Source organism: Pleurodeles waltl, chromosome 6 (genome assembly GCF_031143425.1).
Source record: "Pleurodeles waltl isolate 20211129_DDA chromosome 6, aPleWal1.hap1.20221129, whole genome shotgun sequence".
NCBI classification, from domain to species: Eukaryota; Metazoa; Chordata; class Amphibia; order Caudata; family Salamandridae; genus Pleurodeles; species Pleurodeles waltl.
In genome coordinates, this window is record NC_090445.1 from 725,028,092 (window position 1) to 725,050,751 (window position 22,660).

Genomic DNA, 22,660 nt, shown 5'->3' on the forward strand with positions numbered 1-22,660 from the left:
ACCTACAGCTCGTCAGGTGACATCGCTTCTGGGCTCCATGGCTTCATGCATCTTCATTGTCCCGAATGCCAGGCTACGCATGAGGCCCCTTCAGGAGGCATTAGAGAACAATTGGAGCCAAAAGACTGGTCACTGGAAGGACAGAGTTCGACTACCAGCAGTGGCTTTTCAATCACTACAATGGTGGATGCACAGACCTCACCTGTCGATAGGTTCTCCGTTTCACCAGACAATTCCAGTCGACACTCTGGTAACGGATGCGTCTCTTCAGGGTTGGGGTGCTCATCTGGGTTCCTTCCAAGCTCAGGGTCTGTGGTCCGACAAGGAAAAGAACTATCACATAAATCTACTGGAACTCAGAGCAGTCCATCTGGCTCTCAAATCTTTCTCTCCATTGGTTCAGGGGAAATCTATCCTAATTCAGACAGACAATACAACCACAATGTATTACCTGAACAAACAGGGGGGAACAAGATCACTACCTCTGTCTCGAGAATCCCAAACGATATGGCATTGGCTCCTGGCCAGGGGAATGTCTATCACAGCGGTACACCTGCCAGGTCAGCAAAACGTAGAGGCAGATTTCCTGAGCAGACATCTGGAAGACGCGCACGACTGGGTGCTACACGACGAAGTCGTCGAGGACATCTTCGGTCAATGGGGTCGACCTCAGTTGGATCTCTTTGCAGACGAAACAAACAAGAAATGCCCAGACTTCGCATCCAGGTTCTGCCGTCCGGGATCTCAAGGGAATGCCCTGTTGATCAACTGGTCAGGGACATTTCTCTACGCCTTTCCACCGATTCCCCTCATACCGGCAGTAATCAACAAATTTTACAACTCCAGAACCAGAATGATTCTGATAGCGCCACAATGGCCCCGCCAATTCTGGTACACGGACCTACTCAACTTATCGGAAAGACCTCACAGGAGGTTGCCGTGCAGACCGGATCTCCTGAGCAGAATGGAAGGCAGAATCCTACATCCCAACCTTCCCTCTCTGAGCTTGACAGCATGGCTCCTGAATTCCTACAGTATGGGCACCTAGGGCTCTCACAGGAGTGCATGAGCATCTTGAAAGAGTCAAAACGACCTTCCACGCGGCGTTCTTACGCTTTTAAGTGGAAGAGATTTTACATCTGGTGCTCTCAACAAGGTATAAATCCCATACGAGCTCAGGAGGACGTCATACTATCCTATTTACTTCATCTGGCGAAGTCTGGTCTGCAGGTATCTTCTATTAAGGTTCATTTGTCTGCAATTACAGCGTATCGTAAGTCGCCTTCTCAGGAATCCTTCTTTACGATACCTGTAGTCAAGGATTTTTTAGAAGGCTTGAAAAAGGTTTTTCCTCCCATTCGGAGACCTTCTCCTCCATGGGAACTGAATGTAGTCCTGTCAAAACTTATGGGCCCTCCTTTTGAACCTATCCACAAGGCCTCTTTACAGCACCTTACGTGGAAGACGGCTTTTTTGGTGGCCATTACTTCAGCGAGGAGGGTCAGCGAAATTCAGGCTCTGTCTTGCAGAGAACCGTACACGGTTTTTCACGATAATAGAGTGGTTCTGCGAACTCACCCATCTTTCCTTCCGAAGGTGGTGTCAGAATTCCATATCAATCAGACTATATCTTTACCGACTTTCTTTCCCAATCCGGAGACTCCGGCTGAGAAAGCATTGCATTCTTTAGACTTAAAAAGAGTGCTGAAATTCTATTTGGACAAAACAAAACCGATTAGACATTCTAACCATTTGTTTCTGAATTATGGTCATTTAAGAACAGGAGAGGCAGCGTCTAAACGAACGATATCAAGATGGATTGTGTCTTGTATTGTTAACACTTACCAACTGGCTAATAAGCAATTACTGGCTAGGCCAAAAGCGCATTCCACAAGGGGAAAAGCGGCTACTGCTGCCCTCCTTAACAATGTACCAATTTCCGAGATTTGTAAGGCTGCTACATGGAAGTCTGTGCATACCTTTACTAAGCATTACTGTTTAGACTCGGATGCAAGAGCGGATGCCCAGGTGGGGCAGGCCTCTCTTAGAAATCTATTTGCATGAATATGTATTCTTTCCTGCACTTCTTTCGGACAGTCCGCAGAGTTTAGGGATGGGCTTGCTAATCTATTCAATGTTTATGACTATTGATGAGGATCCCCTGGAAGAGAAGGATTAGTTACTTACCTGTAAATCCTAGTTCTCTTCCAGGGGTATCCTCATCAAAGTCATAAACAACCCACCCTCCTCCCCGGACTTAAGTCTCCTAGAAGTGCAGGACAGATTATCTTTCTGATCAGTTACACAGATTGTCACCGTAAAAAAGTACTGACCTAACTGTGAACCAACTGTCACCTTCCCTTCACCCCTGAGGCATGGTGGGATACTGGAGGTGCTCAGGGTCTTAAAGGCACGGTGCCAAAGTTTTTATGGTTCTCCTGTGTTAATCTGCATGCAGCCTATTGACTAAGAATGCTTCATTGTTTTTCAATGTGGTTTTTTTCTATTTTTCTCTGATATTTACTGCTGTTTACTTCCCTAAGTCCAGTTTTTGGGGCTTAGGTAGATATTTATGATCTATTGTGATTTTATAATATAAAAAAAAAAAAAAAAAACTTGCATAGAAATAAAGCATTTTAGCCTATTTATGATTATAGCCTGCATTGCTGTTTTACACATGATAATATGTATGTATTTTATATATATATGCTCCGGGGTCCCCGCACAAGGGCGGGAATATTCAATGTTTATGACTTTGATGAGGATACCCCTGGAAGAGAACTAGGATTTACAGGTAAGTAACTAATCCATACTTACCAATCCCTTTAGGTCCAGGAGATTTCATTTGTTAAACCCTCCCACCCCAAGACTGTGAAAAAGCCTTTTAGAGGTCGCCAGTCCACCAGTGCCACCAAGCCATGGTGAAATCCTAAAATCAGTTTTGGCTGCCCCACCCTCCAGCTCGGCCCTAAAAACAGACAAGACAAGGTCATAGTCTTTGGCTTCAACCCCCAGCACTTCGGCCAGAGACATAGTTTCCATCTCAGTCAGAACTGCGGCTCTGAGCCAACTGCCTCCATGTTGGTGCTGACTAAACCACACCGACCAAAGGCTTCGGTGCTGAAATCCAGAAAACCTAAGAGCAGGGAGATTGTCATTTTTCGGCTACACCGTCTCCTGTGGAGCTTATCCTAGAGACTATGAACGTTCATCAGTGCCGCCTCAATATTCTGGAGGATACAGGACGCATTATTGCTTCCAGTTTACTGCTCAAGAGGAAGCTGTCTTTTCAAGAAGCCCTGGACACGTCACCTCCAAAGAGAAGAAGCAAGTAAAAGGCCTCCAGCCCATCTTGCATGCCTTCTCCACCTCCTCCTCCACCATTTTTCCTCCTCCACCTGCTTCTCCTCCACCTCCCTTACCTCCTTATTCTCCTGCCTCACCTTCTCTAGGAGATTATATCCCTCAAGGATCACCTGTGTATGTTGGGGAAGATTTGGGTGGGACACAGCATGACCCGGCGGCCAGGTACCAATGGTAGTTACCCACCCAGTCGTACCATTAGCTAATACAGGGAATAGTGGTTGGAGTTCGTGTGATTCAGGACTCTTCTTGGGTGGAACACAGCATGACCTGGAATGCGTAATACTGTGGTAGATAGAAACACCAGAGGTAAGTAGAGTAAGTGTCCCCAGTGACCAGGTACCAAGGTAGTTACCCACCTAGTCTTCCCATAGGCTAATACAGGGAGTAGTGGTTGGAGTTCATGTGATTCAGGGCTCTTCCCAGTGGACCCTGAGGAAACCAACAGACAAGAGGAAGGTTTGAGAGTGCTCCCACCTGAGGATACCCAGAAGACAGGAATACCTACACCACCGGACCCGGATGCAGAGGAGAGAAGGGACTCTTTCTGAAGTCAGTGGATGCCTCAGATTGTTCAGCTGCTGTCAAGACCCATGGACCAGGCTGTTGGATCCCAAGGACGGATTCCGGGCGTGGAGGATCTGAAAAGGAAGGGGACATAGTCCAGAACCGTTTTAGATGCCCAGTGGTGCAAGTGGCAGTGCTCCCCCCTCCCAGAAATGAAGTTCCTGCAAGTCAGTGGAGGAAGAAATCCAGCTGCAGAGTCCCAGATTGCAGGAGGGGCAGTGACCAGTAAGGTCGCCAACAACCACTGGCAAAAGCAAGCAGGAGCTGAAGATGGATTTGCGGAGTTTTGAGGACCAGTAAGGGCCAGGAGACTCTACCTTGGAGGGGGAGTCAGGGCTGGCTATCAGCACGCAGGAAGGCCAGCAAAAGTCATTGAAGCCCCACGAGTGACCCACAAGTGATGGCCACAGGGAGTCACAATGAGGCCTCAGTAGCACAGCAAAACATAAGTCACACATCACAGGACAGGGGCTGATCTTTGAGTTGCAGAGTGCTGGAGGCCAGGTCTTCTTGGCGCCTGAAGATGAACTGGAGGAAGAGTCAACAAGCCTTTGCAAGTGCAACAGTCACAGTGCACAGGGGTTCCAGAGGCAGAAGCAGGGGCCCACAGTCTCCCACATTGGTCAGAACACATGCAGGACCCAGAGGAAGCCACACTCGCCACCTGTGAAGCAGAGCCTTTAGATGTCCATGGAACAGCAGACCCGACCAACCAGTTGACATTGTCTTGAGGTGCCTACGATTGCAGGGGAGTGACACCATTCCAAGAGAAGATTCCTTTTTGCTTCCAGTTGCAAACCGTCTTTGTGGTCGAGGAGGATGACACAGCCTTGGATGTTGCAGAATTCTTGCAGGATCCGGAGAAACAATGTTGCATGGGAGCCTTTCCACCAGAAGCAGATGTTTCAGTTTCAAAGCAGACCAGCAGCAGTTCGAGGCCAGGAGCAGATGATGTCTTGCAGAGAAGAGAGTTCCTTGTTGAGTCTTGTCTGACAAATCAGAGGACCCACCCACGGGGAAGCCCTCAAGTAATCCTAAAAGGGAGTTGGCCACTCTCTGCAGTGACCAAACTACCAGATGGTACCAGGGACGTCATCTATCTGGCCTAACCAGGCAGAGGCTCCCATGGGCCTCTGCCCATCTTGTTTCCAAGATGTCTGAATCAAGTGGCCCCTGGCAGAGCTCTGAGCACCTGCCATGGGGAGGAGCTGGACAGAGGGGGGTAGTCACTCCTCCTGTCCTTTGTGCAGTTTTGTGCCAGATTGGGAACCGGGGGTTTCTGAACTGGTGCAGACTATTATGCAAGGAGGGTGCCAAATGTGCCCTTCAAAGTAGTCTGGTGGCACTCAGAGGCCACCCATCTCAGCCCTTAAACACCTAATACACAGGGAGGAAGAGCCACGCCTCTCCCTTGCAGGAAATCCTTTGTTTTGTCTCTGGTTTGAGCCATGTGTGCCAGCAGGAGGGCAGAACAGTGTCTGGGGTCGGCAGCAGCGTAGGCTTGCAGCTAGACCCCATAAGGCTGCACAGGCAGAACTGGGGGATCCTCTAAGGAACCCCCAGAGTACATGGTGATTTGCAGCTAACACTGGAATCTGTGCAGTTGCTTGATTCCAACATGTTTTGTACCAAACATGACTAGGCTCTGGGAAAGCCATTATGTATTTGGACCACATGTGTTGACCAGTGTCCACTACATGCCTTAAGATGGCTTCCCTTCACTTAGAGTCCAGGAAATAAAGCCTATGGGTCTGTAGTGGCACCCTGGTCATGCAGGGGTTCCCTCACACTTGGGGGACATGCACCCTGCCCTTGGGTGCAGTGACCATGATGTAAAGCAAGCCTTATATCTGTGGTGAAAGGGTGCATGCACCATTTCATGCAGGCTGCAATGGCAGACCTACAGACACAGCTTGCATGGGCCCTCATGGGTGGCACAATACATAATGCAGCCCATGCAGCAGGGGGGAAATAAGTACAGTTTAGTTATCATGGTAGATAAAGCACTTACAAGTTGAGTCTCCAGGGCATAGGTAGCCCACCGTTGGGGGTTCAAGGCAACCCCAAACACCCAACACCAGCAACACGGACCGGTCAGGTGCAGAGGTCAACCAGGAGCCAAAATAACCTGGGCGCCTATGGAGACAGGTAACTACCCATATTGTCGGGGGGAGACAAGGGGAGTTTGTTAGAGCACTGGAGGGGCCCCAAGTAGGCACACAACACACACCCTCAGCGGCACAGGGGCGGCCGGATCCAGTAGGCTAACAGTGTGTCGGGTGTTCAATAGGATTCAACGGAGGGACCCGGGGGTTACTCAGACGCAGGCAGGGCACAGTGGGAGGGGGGTCTTCTTGGGCCAGCCACCAACTGGGCACTGATGAGGGTCTCCTGCTGGTTGTTGCTGCACCGGTGGTCAGTTTCTTACAGGCCTGGGGGCTGCGAGTGCAGTGCTTCTCCAGGCGTCGGATATCTTCGTCCCAGCCTAAATACCTACCATAGGGATTACTTAGTGGCCTGGAGTAGTGACCAGCAGTGAAAAGGTGCATGCACCTTTTCACATAGGCTGCAATGGCAGGCCTGCAGACACAGTTTGCATGTGCTCCCATGGGTGGCATAATACATGCTGCAACCCATGGGGGGTGGGGGGGAGAGAGAGGGAGAGAAACGCGTGGTATGCCAGTGCCCTGGGTAACTAAGTACCATATACTAGGTACTTGCAGGGGTACACCAGTATGCCAATTGTGGCGTGTAAAGGGTACTTGGGCAATCAAATTGCACAATCACTGGGGTCCTGGTTAGCAGGATCCCAGTGAAGACAGTCTTTAAGCACACAGATGAACAGGAAAAAAGTGGGGTAACCAGGCCAAAAAGAGTGACTTTCCTACAACCCAAGAAAACCAAGGTGCCTAGCTCACCCTCCTCTGGTGAGGATGTATCAGTGTAGGAAGTTGGATCTGTATATACTATTTCAAAGTAAGAAATAGTGTGCACAGAGTCCAAGGGTTCCCATTAGAGGTAAGATAGTGACAAAATTAGATCATTTTAATGCTCTATTTTGTGGTAGTGTGGTCAAGCAGTAGGCTTATCAGAGGGTAGTGTTAAGCATTTGTTGTACACACACAGGCAATAAATGAGGAACACACACAGACAATTCCAGACCAATAGGTTTTTATATTGAAAAATATATTTTCTTAGTTTATTTTAAGAACCACTGGTTCAAGATTTACATCAAACACTTTAAATGTAAGGTACTTCACTTAGATACTTTAGGAACTTTGAATGAAAACAATATCATGTACAGTCTTTGTAAAAATGGCGACAAGCTATTTTCATAGTGGACACAGTGCAAAAATCAACAGTTCCTGGGCGAGGTAAGTAAAGGTTAGATTAGGAGGTAAGTAAAACACTTACAAGTCTCAGTTCTGGGGCATAGGCAGCCCACCATTGGGGGTTCAAGGCAACCCCAAAGTTACCACACCAGCAGCTCAGGGCCGGTCAGGTGCAGACGTCAAAGAGGTGCCCAAAATACATAGGTGCCTATGGAAAACAGGGGGTGCTCCGGTTCCAGTCTGCCAGCAGGTAAGTACCCGTGTCCTCGGTGGGGGGTCACACCAGGGGGGTTTTGTAGAGCACTGGGGGACATACAAGCAGGCACCCAAAACACCCTCAGCGCACAGGTGCGGCTGGGTGCAGTGTGCAAAGCAGGCGTCGGGTTTTAGGTAGGAAACAATGGAGGGACCCAGGGGTCACTCTAGTGGTGCAGGCAGGCACGGGGGGCTCCTTGGGGCAACCACCACCTGGGCTAGGCAGAGGGTCGCCTGGGGGTCACTCCTGCTTCGAAGTTCGGTTCCTTCAGGTCCTGGGGGCTGCGGGTGCAGTGTTGGTTCCAGGTGTAGGGTCCCTTGTTACAAGCAGTCGCGGTCAGGGGGAGCCTCTGGATTCTCTCTGCAGGCGTCGCTGTGGGGGTCCAGGGGGGTCGTCTCTGGCTACTCACGGGCTCGCAGTCACCGGGGAGTCCTCCCTGTGGTGTTTGTTCTCTGGATCTCGAGCCGGGGCCGTCGGGTGCAGAGTGAGAAGTCTCACACTTACAGCGGGAAACGTGCAGTCTTTGGAAGTTGCTTCTTTGTTGCAAAGAAGTAGCTGGTTTTGAACAGGGCCACTGTTCACAAGAGTTTCTTGGTCCTTTAGTCCAGGGCAGTCCTCTGAGGCTTCAGGGGTCGCTGGTCCCTGTCGGATGTGTCGCTGGAGCAGGTTTTCGAAGTTGGAGACAGGCTCGCAGTGCTGGGGCCAAATCAGTTGTAGTCTTCCTCCTTCTCTGCAGGTTTGTAGGTCAGCAGTCCTTGTTTCTTCAGGTTGCAGGAATCTGATTTCCTGGGATCTGGGGAGCCCCTAAATACTGAATTTAGGGGTGTGTCTGGGAGGGCAGTAGCCAATGGCTACTGTCCTTGTGGGTGGCTACACCCTCCTTGTGCCTCCTCCCTGTGGGGAGGGGGGCACATACCTAATCCTATTGGGGGAATCCTCCAAACTCAAGCCGGAGGATTTCTCAAGGCAGGGGTCATCTCAGCTCAGGACACCTTAGGGGCTGTCCTGACTGGTTGGTGACTCCTCCTTGTTTTTCTCATTATCTCCTCCATCCTTGCCGCCAAAAGTGGGGGCAGTGGCTGGAGGGGCGGGCATCTCTACTAGCTGGGATGCCCTGGGGCGCTGTAACAATAGGGGTGAGCCTTTGAGGCTCACCACCAGGTGTTACAGTTCCTGCAGGGGGGAGATAAGAAGCACCTCCACCAAGTACAGGCTTTGTTCCTGGCCACAGAGTGACAAAGGCACTCTCCCCATGTGGCCAGCAACATGTCTGGTGTGTGGCAGGCTGGCAGAAACTGGTCAGTCTACACTAGAAGTCTGGTAGGTATTCAGGGGGCATCACTAAGATGCCCTCTGGGTGCATGTTAGAATAAATTGCACACTGGCATCAGTGTGCATTTATTGTGCTCAGATGTTTGATACCAAACTTCCCAGTTTTCAGTGTAGCCATTATGGAACTGTGGAGTTTGTGTTTGACAAACTCCCAGACCATATTCTCTTATGGCTACCCTGCACTTACAATATCTAAGGTTTGGCTTACACTGTAGGGGCATATTGCTCATGCACTTATGCCCTCACCTATGGTATAGTGCACCCTGCCTTAGGGCTGTAAGGCCTGCTAGAGGGGTGGCTTACCTATGCCACAGGCAGTGTGAGGTTGACATGGCACTCTGAGGAGAGTGCCATGTCGACTTAGTCATTTTCTCCCCACCAGCACACACAAGCTGTGAAGCAGTGTGCATGTGCTGAGTGAGGGGTCCCTAGGGTGGGATAAGACATGCTGCAGCCCTTTAGAGACCTTCCTTGGCATCATGGCCTTTGACACCAGGGGTACCAGTTACAAGGGACTTACCTGAGTGCCAGGGTTGTGCCAATTATGGAGACAAAGGTACAGTTTAGGGAAAGAACACTGGTGCTGGGGCCTGGTTAGCAGGGTCCCAGCACACTTTCAAATCATAACTTAGCATCAGCAAAGGCAAAAGGTTAGGGGTTAACCATGCTAAGGAGGAATTTCTTTACAATCAGGTTCCTCAAGATCCAGAGAAGAACTCTGAGGAGGAGATTATTTTACAGGGACTAGCTTGAAGAATAGCCCCGGAGGGACAGGATTCTGGCCATAGAAAGGGAAAGAGCAATGGCGGGTTTACCACCCAAGAATGGTGGTAGCAACAAATGCCTAGGGATATAGTATGGCATTCTGACTCTAAAATCCCAAAATGGATTGTCCCCAAATATGATGATGATGATGATATCAAGTGGTTCACAGCCTTTGAGCGGGCATGTGTGTCCAGAGATGTTAACAAGAATAACTGGGGCTCTCTTTTGGGAACTGTTCTCAAGAAAGTTCAGTGATAGACTCCAGAATGAGGCAGATGCAAGTTCCTATGATCTCTTGAAGCATACCCTGATTTGGGGATTTGGGCTTACTCTTGGGAGGTACAGCATCAAATTCAGGGAGAATTAAAAAAAAAAAAAAAAAAAAAAAAAAAAAAAAACATTCACCGGGCCACAAGAAAGATGCCGAAATGGCCCCAAGGATAAATGTAGAGTCTTTAAAAGGAAGGTGGGCCTAGAGACTTCCCAAACCAAGAGTGGGTACAAAGGGAAAATCTGGAATTCCAAAACAGATTGGTGACATGATTGCATGGCTCTTGCACACCAAACTGGAGACCAGACCTGTCCCCACAAAAAGAATGCCTCTAGTGCACCTGCATTACATGCAGTGGTAAGTCTCCAGATGGGATTCCAGGTACGTCCTGACCATGTCAGTGAGCTTACTGAGGCAACTTTAGTGTCGGAGGGTGAGGTAAATGTAGCTCCCCTAGCTCTCTGGCCCAGTAACCTGGAAATATAGATAACAGCATGTCAAAGGGATTAGAGTTGAAGCACTGAGAGACACTGGTGCCAGTGTCACTATGATGACTGAGCAAGTGGTTTCCTCAGATCTGTAGCTGACTGGTGAGACCTATACAGTCCTCAGTACTGATAATCAGGCTAAGGTGCATCCCATGGTGATGGTATCCTTAGAATGAGGAGGGGTTGCTGGCCAGAAGAAACTGGTGGTATCTCCTGCAGTACCTGTACAATGTCTGCTAGGAAATGATTTGGAGTCCTCACCATAGCCTGAGGTCGAAAGTGAGACACATGCAACTATGCTGGGTATCCCTGAATGGGTTTGTTTAAAAACAATAACAGAGGAGGTCAAAGGGTGAAAAAAGTACGTTGGAGTTTGGAATAATGGCACAGCCTACCAAGCGGAAAGGCAAAAACTCTAGGAAGACCGCTTTCAATCTGATACCAGATCAGGTCCCCTCTCCTCGGGGAGAAGACTTGCGAGCCCTAGATTGAAATGAGCCTCAGCAGCTTGAGTCTTATATGGTAGAGCTCTTAGGACCAGGGTGACCCTCGAAGGAGGATCTGTGCCAGGGACTAAAGGCCTGAGATAGCAAACTGCTGATGAGGAAAAGGGAGGTATCGGTGGCTCCCACAGGACCTATTGGGAGGAGGGACTCCTATTCACTGAGGTCAGAGACCCCAAACCTGGTACCACTAGGCGAGTGGTAATGCCTCAGCGGTTTAGAGAGTTTCTTCCCACTTTGGCCCATGATACCTGTAGGAAGTTGGCTCTGTATGCACTATTTCAAAGTAAGGAATAGCAGGCACAGAGTCCAAGGGTTCCCCTTAGAGGTAAGATAGTGGCAAAAAGAGATAATATTAATGCTCTATTTTGTGGTAGTGTGGTCAAGCAGTAGGCTTATCAAAGGAGTAGTGTTAAGCATTTGTTGTACATACACACAGGCAATAAATGAGGAACACACACTCAGAAACAATTCCAGGCCAATAGGTTTTTGTATAGAAAAATATATTTTCTTAGTTTATTTTAAGAACCACAGGTTCAAATTCTACATGTAATATCTCATTTGAAAGGTATTGCAGGTAAGTACTTTAGGAACTTTGAATAATTACAATAGCATATATACTTTTTACATAAAACACATTTAGCTGTTTTAAAAGTGTTAGTTCTTGCAGGTAAGTAAACCACCTACGGGGTTCAGATTGGGGTCCAAAGTAGCCCACCGTTGGGGGTTCAGAGCCACCCCAAAGTCACCACACCAGCAGCTCAGGGCCGGTCAGGTGCAGAGTTCAAAGTGGTGCCCAAAACGCATAGGCTTCAATGGAGAGAAGGGGGTCCCCCGGTTCCGGTCTGCCAGCAGGTAAGTACCCGCGTCTTCGGAGGGCAGACCAGGGGGGTTTTGTAGGGCACCGGGGGGGACACAAGTCCACACAAAACGTACACCCTCAGCGCAGGGGCGGCCTGGTGCAGTGTGCAAACAAGCGTCGGGTTTCCAATGGGAGTCAATGGGAGACCAAGGGGTCTCTTCAGCAGTGCAGGCAGGCAAGGGGGGGGCTCCTCGGGGTAGCCACCACCTGGGCAAGGGAGAGTGCCTCCTGGGGGTCACTCCTGCACTGGAGTTCCGATCCTTCAGGTGCTGGGGGCTGCGGGTGCAGGGTGTTTTCCTCCCGTCGGGATTTTAGAGTCAGGCAGTCGCGGTCAGGGGGAGCCTCGGGATTCCCTCTGCAGGCGTCGCTGTGGGGGCTCAGGGGGTACAACTTTGGTTACTCAGTCTCTGAGTCGCCGGAGGGTCCTCCCTGAGGTGTTGGTTCTCCACCAGTCGAGTCTGGGTCGCCGGGTGCAGTGTTGCAAGTTTCACGCTTCTTGTGAGGATTGCAGGGGTCTTTAAATCTGCTCCTCTGAAACAAAGTTGCAGTCTTTTTGGAACAGGGCCGCTGTCCTCGGGAGTTTCTTGTTCCCCTTGAAGCAGGGCAGTCCTCTGAGGATTCAGAGGTCGCTGGTCCTGGGGAAAGCGTCGCTGGAGCGGGTTTCTTTAGAAGGCAGGAGACAGGCCGGTAGGACTGGGGCCAAAGCAGTTGGTGTCTTCTTTCTTCTTCTGCAGGGGTTTTTCAGCTCAGCAGTCCTCCTCTTCTTCTGTAAGTTGCAGGAATCTGAGTTCCTAGGTTCTGGGGAGCCCTTAAATACTAAATTAAAGGGCGTGTTTAGGTCTGGGGGGTTAGTAGCCACTGGCTACTAGCCCTGAGGGTGGGTACACCCTCTTTGTGCCTCCTCCCAAGGGGAGGGGGGCACATTCCTATCCCTATTGGGGGAATCCTCCAAAATCAAGATGGTGGATTTCTAAAAGTCAGTCACCTCAGCTCAGGTTGCCTTATGGGCTGTCCTGACTGGCCAGTGACTCCTCCTTGTTTTTCTCATTATCTCTCCTGGACTTGCCGCCAAAAGTGGAGGCTGTGTCCAGGGGGCGGGCATCTCCACTAGCTGGAGAGCCCTAGGGCATTGTAACACGAAGCTTGAGCCTTTGAAGCTCAATGCTAGGTGTTAGTTGCTGCAGGGGGGAGGTGTGAAGCACCTCCACCCAGAGCAGGCTTTGTTTCTGTCCTCAGAGAGCACAAAGGCTCTCACCGCATGGGGTCAGAAACTCGTCTCTCAGCAGCAGGCTGGCACAGACCAGTCAGTCCTGCACTGAACAATTGGGTAAAATACAGGGGGCATCTATAAGATGCCCTCTGTGTGCATTTTTTAATAAATCCAACACTGGCATCAGTGTGGGTTTATTATTCTGAGAGGTTTGATACCAAACTTCCCAGTATTCTGTGTAGCCATTATGGAGCTGTGGAGTTCGTTTTTGACAGACTCCCAGCCCATATACTCTTATGGCTACCCTGCACTTACAATGTCTATGGTTTTGTTTAGACACCGTAGGGGCATAGTGCTCATGCACCTATGCCCTCACCTGTGGTATAGTGCACCCTGCCTTAGGGCTGTAAGGCCTGTTAGAGGGGTGACTTACCTATGCCATAGGCAGTGTGAGGTTGGCATGGCACCCTGAGGGGAGTGCCATGTCGACTTAGTCATTTTCTCCCCACCAGCACACACAAGCTGGCAAGCAGTGTGTCTGTGCTGAGTGAGCGGTCCCTAGGGTGGCATAAGACATGCTGCAGCCCTTAGAGACCTTCCCTGGCATCAGGGCCCTTGGTACCAGGGGTACCAGTTACAAGGGGCTTACCTGGGTGCCAGGGTTGTGCCAATTGTGGAGACAATGGTACATTTTAGGTGAAAGAACACTGGTGCTGGGGCCTGGTTAGCAGGGTCCCAGCACACTTCTCAGTGAAGTCAGTATCAGGCAAAAAGTGGGGGGTAACTGCAACAGGGAGCAATTTCTTTACAATACCCACCTAGCTGGGCATTTTGGCCAGGCCAAAACATGGAGCCTGTTGGTAAACCAGTTCTACTGGCCAGGTATGTCCCTGAATGTGAAGGAGTTTTGTAACACCTATACTACCTGGCAAGCTAGTGGCAAGACCCAAAGCCCCCCTTTATTCCTCTGCCGGTAGTTGGAGTTCCCTTTGAAATGGTAGGTGTAGGAAGTTAGCATGCACAGAGTCCAAGGGTTCCCCTTAGAGGTACGATAGTGGCAAAAAGAGAATTCGAATGCTCTATTTTGTGGTAGTGTGGTCGAGCAGTAGGCTTATCAGAGGGTAGTGTTAAGCATTTGTTGTACACACAGGCAATAAATGAGGAACACGCACTCCAAGACAATTCCAGGCCAATAGGTTTTTGTATAGAAAAATATATTTTCTTAGTTTTATTTTAAGAACCACAGGTTCAAGATTTACAAACAATACTTTAAATGAAAGGTATTTCACTTAGGAACTTTAGGAACTTTGAATTGGCAAAATAGCATATACAGTTTTCCCACAAATAGCAATAAGCTATTTTAAAACTATACAGTGCAATTTTCAACAGTTCCTGGGGGAGGTATGTGTTTGTTAGATTTGCAGGTAAGTAAACCACCTACAGGGTTCAAAGTTGGGTCCAAGGTAGCCCACCATTGGGGGTTCAGGGCAACCCCAAAGTTACCACACCAGCAGCTCAGGGGCGGTCAGGTGCAGAGGTCAAAGTGGTGCCCAAAACGCATAGGCTTCAATGGAGAAGGGGGTGTCCCGGTTCCAATCTGCCAGCAGGTAAGTACCCGCGTCTTCGGAAGGCAGACCAGGGGGGTTTTGTAGGGCACTGGGTTTGGGGGGGGGGGGTGGGGGGGGGGGCACACAATCAGCACAAAAAGTACACCCTCAGCGGCACGGGGCGGCCGGGTGCAATGTGCAAACAGGCGTCTGGTTCGCAATAGGTTTCAATGGGAGACCAAGGGGTCTCTTCAGCGATGCAGGCGGCAAGGGGGGGGCTCCTCGGGGTAGCCACCACCTGGGCAAGGGAGAGGGCCACCTGGGGGTCGCTCCTGCACTGGAGGTCGGATCCTTCAGGTCCTGGGGGCTGCGGGTGCAGTGTCTTTACCAGGCGTCAGGTCTTTGAAGCAGGCAGTCGCAGGCGTTGCTGTGGGGGTTCAGGGGGGTCAACTCTGGCTCCTCACGGTCTCGTAGTCGCTGGGGAGTCCTCCCTGTGGTGTTTGTTCTCCACAAGTCGAGCCGGGGGCGTCGGGTGCAGAGTGCAAAGTCTCACGCTTCTGGCGGGAAACGTGTGTTCTTTCAAAGTTGCTTCTTTGTTGCAAAGTTGCAGTGTTTGTGGAGCAGAGCTGCTGTCCTCGGGAGTTCTTGGTCCTTCTAGATGCAGCGTAGTCCTCTGAGGCTTCAGAGGTTGCTGGACCCTGTGGAATGCGTCGCTGGAGCAGTGTCTTTAGAAGTGGGGAGACAGGCCGGTAGAGCTGGGGCCAAAGCAGTTGGTGTCTGTCTTCTCTGCAGGTTTTTCAGCTCAGCAGTCCTTTTTCGTCTTAGGTTGCAGGAATCTATCTTGCTGTGTTCTGGGAGCCCCTAAATACTCAATTTAGGGGTGTGTTTAGGTCTGGGGGGTTAGTAGCCAATGGCTACTAGCCCTGAGGGTGGCTACACCCTCTTTGTGCCTCCTACCTGAGGGGAGGGGGGCACATCCCTAATCCTATTGGGGGAATCCTCCATCTACAAGATGGAGGATTTCTAAAAGTCAGTCACCTCAGCTCAGGACACCTTAGGGGCTGTCCTGACAGGCCAGTGACTCCTTGTTCTTCTCATTATCTCCTCTGGCCTTGCCGCTAACATTGGGCCTGTGGCCGGAGGGGGCGGGCAACTCCACTAGCTGGGGTGCCCTGGGGTGCTGTAACAAAGGGGGTGAGCCTTTGAGGCTCACTGCCAGGTGTTACAGTTCCTGCAGGGGGAGGTGAGAAGCACCTCCACCCAGTACAGGCTTTGTTACTAGACACAGAGTGACAAAGGCACATTCCCCATGTGGCCAGCAACATGTCTGGTGTGTGGTAGGCTGCTAAAACTAGTCAGCCCACACTGGTAGACGGTTAAGGTTTCAGGGGGCACCTCTAAAGTGCCCTCGGAGGTGTATGTTACAATAAAATGTACACTGGCATCAGTGTGCATTTATTGTACTGAGAAGTTTGATACCAGACTTCACAGTTTTCAGTGTAGCCATCATGGTGCTGTGGAGTTCGTGCATGACAGACTCCCAGACCATATACTCTTATGGCTACCCTGTACTTACAATGTCTAAGGTTTTGCTTAGACACTGTAGGGGCATAGTGCTCATCCACTTATGCCCTCACCTATGGTATAGTGCACCCTGCCTTAGGGCTGTAAGGCCTGCTAGAGGGGTGACTGATCTATACCTATAGGCAGTGTGAGGTTGGCATGGCACCCTGAGGGGAGTGCCATGTCGACGTAGTTTTTTTATCCCCACTAGCACACACAAGCTGGGAAGCAGTGTGTCTCTGCTGAGTGAGGGGTCCCCGTGGTGGCATAAGACATGCTGCAGCCCTTAGAGACCTTCCCTGGCATCAGGGCCCTTGGTACCAGGGGTACCAGTTACAAGGGACTTACCTGGATGCCAGGGTGTGCCAATTGTGGAAACAAAAGTACATGTTAGGGAAAGAACACTGGTGCTGGGGCCTGTTTAGCAGCCCTCAGCACACTTTCAAATCATAACTTGGCATCAGCAAAGGCAAATATTAAGGGGGTAACCATGCCAAGGAGGCATTTCCTTACAGTAGGGATTGACATAGTCGATCCCCTTGACCATCTAACAGCATCAGGAACTAGATTTATACTGGCTATAGTGGTTGATGCTACCAGGTATCCTGAAGCAATTCCCCTGGGGACTACTATTGTCCCTGAAGTAGGTAGGTCTGTCATTGGTGTATTCACCAGAGTGGGCTTTCCAAAGGAGGTAGTGCCAGACAGAGGTACAGACTTCATTTGTGGATACCTAAAATACATGTGGGCTGAGTGTGGTGTAACCTCTGTTCACTACCCCATGCCACCCACAAACCAATGTCCTTGTTGAAAGATTCAACAAGACATTGAAAGGTTTGATTTTTGGACTCCTTGAAATATCAGGAGATGGGATGTCTTAATTCCATGCCTACTTTTTGCTTAGAGAAGTTCCACAGAAGGGAGTTGGTTTTCCCCCTTTGAGCTTCTGTTTGGACATCGGTAATGGAGCCACTTTGTCTTGTGAAGGAGAGATGGTAGAGACCGCTTAAAGACCCCTTCTTAGGACATTGTGGACTATGTGCTTGGCGTTCGTTCCAGATTGGGTGAGTACATAGAAAAAGCTTCCAGAAATCGTGAGGGCAGCCATGAGCTCCAGAAGCTCTGGTATCACCAAAAGCCTGCACTGGTAAAGTTCCAACCAGGGCAAAAGGTGTGGGTGTTGGAGCCTGTGGCTCCTCAGACCCTCCTTGACAAATGGAGCAGACCCTACCCCATACTGGAAAGAAAAGGGGAAGTCACCTACCTGGTGGACTTTGTCTCTTGCAGGAGACCTGCAGGAAAGTGCTTCTTTTGACATAGTCCCCCCACAACATTTTGCCTGGTTTCTGGTGCAGTTTCAACTGAAAGTGCACTGGGTCCCTGCTAAACAGGTCCCCAGTGACAGATCTATTTCCCCAAAACCGCACAGTCTTTTTCCCAATTTGCAAACCATTAATCCCTAGTAAATGTTAACCCTGGTACCTAGGGCATGAGGTACTAAATGGAGGCCCTTAGGGCTGCAGCACACATTGTGCCAGCCTCAGGGGTCCTCTCATTAAGTGCACCAAGTGATGCTTTCACAGGCTGTGGCTTGGTGCAGAACCAGTATAAAAACACAACATGGCACCCTGTGTGCATGCACACTGCATTTAGCACACATAAGTCACTCCTCTGGGAGGCCTTCCAACCCTAAGAGCAAGATACATTATTTTACATGTGAGGGCATTCCTGCATGAGCAGATATGCCCGTGCTATGTCTTGGTCGATTCACAAGCATTGTAAGTTAACAGTGCAGCCATTTAAGTACATGTGTTTGACACTGGTCATTACGAATTCCCTAGCTACATGATGGCTTCACTGACAATAGGGATGTTTGGTATCAAACATTTCGTATTAATAAACCGTCACTGTAAGGAAATGCCTCCTTGGCATGGTTACCCCCTGACTTTTTGCCTTTGCTGATGCTAAGTTATGATTTCAAAGTGTTGGGACCCTGCTAAACCAGGCCCCAGTACCAGTGTTCGTTCCCTAAACTGTACCTTTGTCTCCACAATTGGCACAAACCTGGCACCCAGGTATGTCCCTTGTAACTGATGCCCCTGGTACCAAGGGCCCTGATGCCAGGGAAGGTCTCTAAGGGCTGCCCTCAGCACATACACACTGCTTGCCAGCTTGTGTGTGCTGTGGGGAGAATAGGACTAAGTCGACATGGCACTCCCCTGCAGGAACTGTAACACCTGGCGCTCACCCCCTTTGTTACAGCGCCACAGGGCATCCCAGCTAGTGGAGATGCCCGCCCCTCCGGCCACTTCCCCCACTTTTCGCGGCAAGGCTGGAGGAGATAATGAGAAAAACAAGGAGGAGTCGCATCCCAGTCAGGACAGCCCCTAAGGTGTCCTGAGGTGACTCTTACTTTTAGAAATCCTCCATCTTGCAGATGGAGGATTCCCCCAATAGGATTAGGGATGTGCCCCCCTCCCCACAGGGAGGAGGCACAAATAGGGCGTAGCCACCCTCAGGGCTAGTATCCATTGGCTACTGCCCTCCAGACCTAAACACATCCATAAATTGAGTATTTAGGGGCTCCCAGAACCAAGGAAGATAGATTCCTGCAAACTAAGAAGGACTGCTGACCTGAAGCCCTGCAGAGAAGACAGAGACGACAATTGCTTTGGCCCCAGCCCTACCGGCCTGTCTCCCCACTTCTAAAGACACTGCAACAGCGACGCATCCCACAGGGTCCAGCGACCTCTGAAGCCTCAGAGGACTACCCTGCATCTAAAAGGGCCAAGAAAATCCCGAGAACAGCGTCCCTGTTCAAGAAACTGCAACTTTGCAACAAAGAAGCAACTTTTAAAGACCACACGCTTCCCGCAGGAAGCGTGAGACTTTCCACTCTGCACCAGACGCCCCCGGCTCGACCTTCGGAAAACTAACACTACAGGGAGGACTCCCTGGCGACTGCGAGCCTGTAAGTAGCCAGAGTTGACCCCCCTGAGTCCCCACAGCGATGCCTGCAGAGGAAATCCAGAGGCTCCCCCTAACCGCGACTGCCTGCTTCCAGGAACCCGACGCCTGGAAACCACACTGCACCAGCAGCCCCCAGGACCTGAAGGAACCAAACTCCAGTGCAGGAGTGCGACCCGCTGCCTAGCCCAGGTGGTGGCTACCCTGAGGATCCCCCCCCCGTGCCTGCCTGCCTGCATCGCTGAAGAGACCCCCAGGTCTTCCCATTGATTCCTATTGAAAACTGGATGCCTGTTTGCACTCTGCACCCGGCCGCCCCGTTCCGCTGAGGGTGTAATTCTTGTGCCTGCTTGTGTCTTCCCCCGGTGCCCTACAAAACCCCCCTGGTCTGCCCTCCGAAGTCGCGGGTACTTACCTGCTGGCAGACTGGAACCAGGGGAACCCCTATTTCCATTGAAGCCTATGTGTTTTGGGCACCACTTTGACCTCTGCACCTGACTGTCCCTGAGCTGCTGGTGTTAACTTTGGGGTTGACTTGAACCCCCAATGGTGGGCTACCTTGGACCCAACTAAGAACCCTGTAAGTGTTTTACTTACCTGTGAACTTAACAATTACTTACCTCCCCCAGGAACTGTTTATTTTTGCACTGTCCACTTTTAAAATAGCTTATTGACATTTTTGCCAAAACTTTACATGCTATTGTGATAATTCAAAGTTCCTAAGATACCCGAGTGAAATACCTTTCATTTAAAGTATTGTGTGTAAATCTTGAACCTGTGTTTCTTGAAATAAACTAAGAAAATATATTTTTCTGTATAAAAACCTATTGGCCTAGAGTAAGTCTTTGTGTGTGTGTTCCTCATTTATTGCCTGTGTATGTACAACAAATGCTTAACACTACCCTCTGATAAGCCTACTGCTCGACCACACTACCACAAAATAGAGCAGTAGAAATATCTCTTTTTGCCACTATCTTACCTCTAAAGGGAACCATTGGACTCTGTGCACACTATTTCTTACTTTGAAATAGTATATACAGAGCCAACTTCCTACAGTCACTGAATCCTGTGATATATTTATTGTAGGAAGTTGGCTCTGTATGCACTATTTCAAAGTAAGGAATAGTATGCACAGAGTCCAAGGGTTCCCCTTAGAGGTAAGATAGTAGCAAAAAGAGATAATACCCATGCTCTATTTTGTGGTAGTGTGGTCGAGCAGTAGGCTTATCCAAGGAGTAGTGTTAAGCATTTGTTGTACATACACATAGACAATAAATGAGGTACACACACTCAGAGACAAATCCAGCCAATAGGTTTTTATATAGAAAAATATATTTTCTTAGTTTATTTTAAGAACCACAGGTTCAAATTCTACATGTAATATCTCATTCGAAAGGTATTGCAGGTAAGTACTTTAGGAACTTCAAATCATCAAAATTGCATGTATACTTTTCAAGTTATTCACAAATAGCTGTTTTAAAAGTGGACACTTAGTGCAATTTTCACAGTTCCTAGGGGAGGTAAGTATTTGTTAGGTTAACCAGGTAAGTAAGACACTTACAGGGCTTAGTTCTTGGTCCAAGGTAGCCCACCGTTGGGGGTTCAGAGCAACCCCAAAGTCACCACACCAGCAGCTCAGGGCCGGTCAGGTGCAGAGTTCAAAGTGGTGCCCAAAACGCATAGGCTAGAATGGAGAGAAGGGGGTGCCCCGGTTCCGGTCTGCTTGCAGGTAAGTACCCGCGTCTTCGGAGGGCAGACCAGGGGGGTTTTGTAGGGCACCGGGGGGGACACAAGCCCACACAGAAATTTCACCCTCAGCAGCGCGGGGGCGGCCGGGTGCAGTGTAGAAACAAGCGTCGGGTTTTCAATGTTAGTCTATGAGAGATCTCGGGATCTCTTCAGCGCTGCAGGCAGGCAAGGGGGGGGGTTCCTCGGGGAAACCTCCACTTGGGCAAGGGAGAGGGACTCCTGGGGGTCACTTCTCCAGTGAAAGTCCGGTCCTTCAGGTCCTGGGGGCTGCGGGTGCAGGGTCTCTCCCAGGTGTCGGGACTTAGGATTCAAAGAGTCGCGGTCAGGGGAAGCCTCGGGATTCCCTCTGCAGGCGGCGCTGTGGGGGCTCAGGGGGGACAGGTTTTTGTACTCACAGTCTTAGAGTAGTCCTGGGGTCCCTCCTGAGGTGTTGGATCTCCACCAGCCGAGTCGGGGTCGCCGGGTGCAGTGTTGCAAGTCTCACGCTTCTTGCGGGGAGCTTGCAGGGTTCTTTAAAGCTGCTGGAAACAAAGTTGCAGCTTTTCTTGGAGCAGGTCCGCTGTCCTCGGGAGTTTCTTGTCTTTTCGAAGCCGGGGCAGTCCTCAGAGGATGTCGAGGTCGCTGGTCCCTTTGGAAGGCGTCGCTGGAGCAGGATCTTTGGAAGGCAGGAGACAGGCCGGTGAGTTTCTGGAGCCAAGGCAGTTGTCGTCTTCTGGTTTTCCTCTGCAGGGGTTTTTCAGCTAGGCAGTCCTTCTTCTTGTAGTTTCAGGAAATCTAATTTTCTAGGGTTCAGGGTAGCCCTTAAATACTAAATTTAAGGGCGTGTTTAGGTCTGGGGGGTTAGTAGCCAATGGCTACTAGCCCTGAGGGTGGGTACACCCTCTTTGTGCCTCCTCCCAAGGGGAGGGGGTCACAATCCTAACCCTATTGGGGGAATCCTCCATCTGCAAGATGGAGGATTTCTAAAAGTTGGAGTCACTTCAGCTCAGGACACCCTAGGGGCTGTCCTGACTGGCCAGTGACTCCTCCTTGTTGCTTTCTTTGTTCCCTCCAGCCTTGCCGCCCAAAGTGGGGGCCGTGGCCGGAGGGGGCGGGCAACTCCACTAAGCTGGAGTGCCCTGCTGGGCTGTGACAAAGGGGTGAGCCTTTGAGGCTCACCGCCAGGTGTCACAGCTCCTGCCTGGGGGAGGTGTTAGCATCTCCACCCAGTGCAGGCTTTGTTACTGGCCTCAGAGTGACAAAGGCACTCTCCCCATGGGGCCAGCAACATGTCTCTGGTGTGGCAGGCTGCTGGAACTAGTCAGCCTACACAGACAGTCGGTTAAGTTTCAGGGGGCACCTCTAAGGTGCCCTCTGGGGTGTATTTTACAATAAAATGTACACTGGCATCAGTGTGCATTTATTGTGCTGAGAAGTTTGATACCAAACTTCCCAGTTTTCAGTGTAGCCATTATGGTGCTGTGGAGTTCGTGTTTGACAGACTCCCAGACCATATACTCTTATGGCTACCCTGCACTTACAATGTCTAAGGTATTGTTTAGACACTGTAGGGGTACCATGCTCATGCATTGGTACCCTCACCTATGGTATAGTGCACCCTGCCTTAGGGCTGTAAGGCCTGCTAGAGGGGTGTCTTACCTATACTGCATAGGCAGTGAGAGGCTGGCATGGCACCCTGAGGGGAGTGCCATGTCGACTTACTCGTTTTGTTCTCACTAGCACACACAAGCTGGCAAGCAGTGTGTCTGTGCTGAGTGAGAGGTCTCCAGGGTGGCATAAGACATGCTGCAGCCCTTGGAGACCTTCCTTGGCATCAGGGCCCTTGGTACTAGAAGTACCAGTTACAAGGGACTTATCTGGATGCCAGGGTCTGCCAATTGTGGAT

The 22,660-nt window shown here is 50.3% G+C and overlaps 1 protein-coding gene across 2 annotated transcripts in view; it reads left to right on the forward strand.

Annotated features, from left to right (window-relative positions):
- Positions 1–22,660, forward strand: part of EIF3A (eukaryotic translation initiation factor 3 subunit A) — a 541,057-nt gene that overhangs the window by 495,302 nt on the left and 23,095 nt on the right. The window lies entirely within an intron of this gene.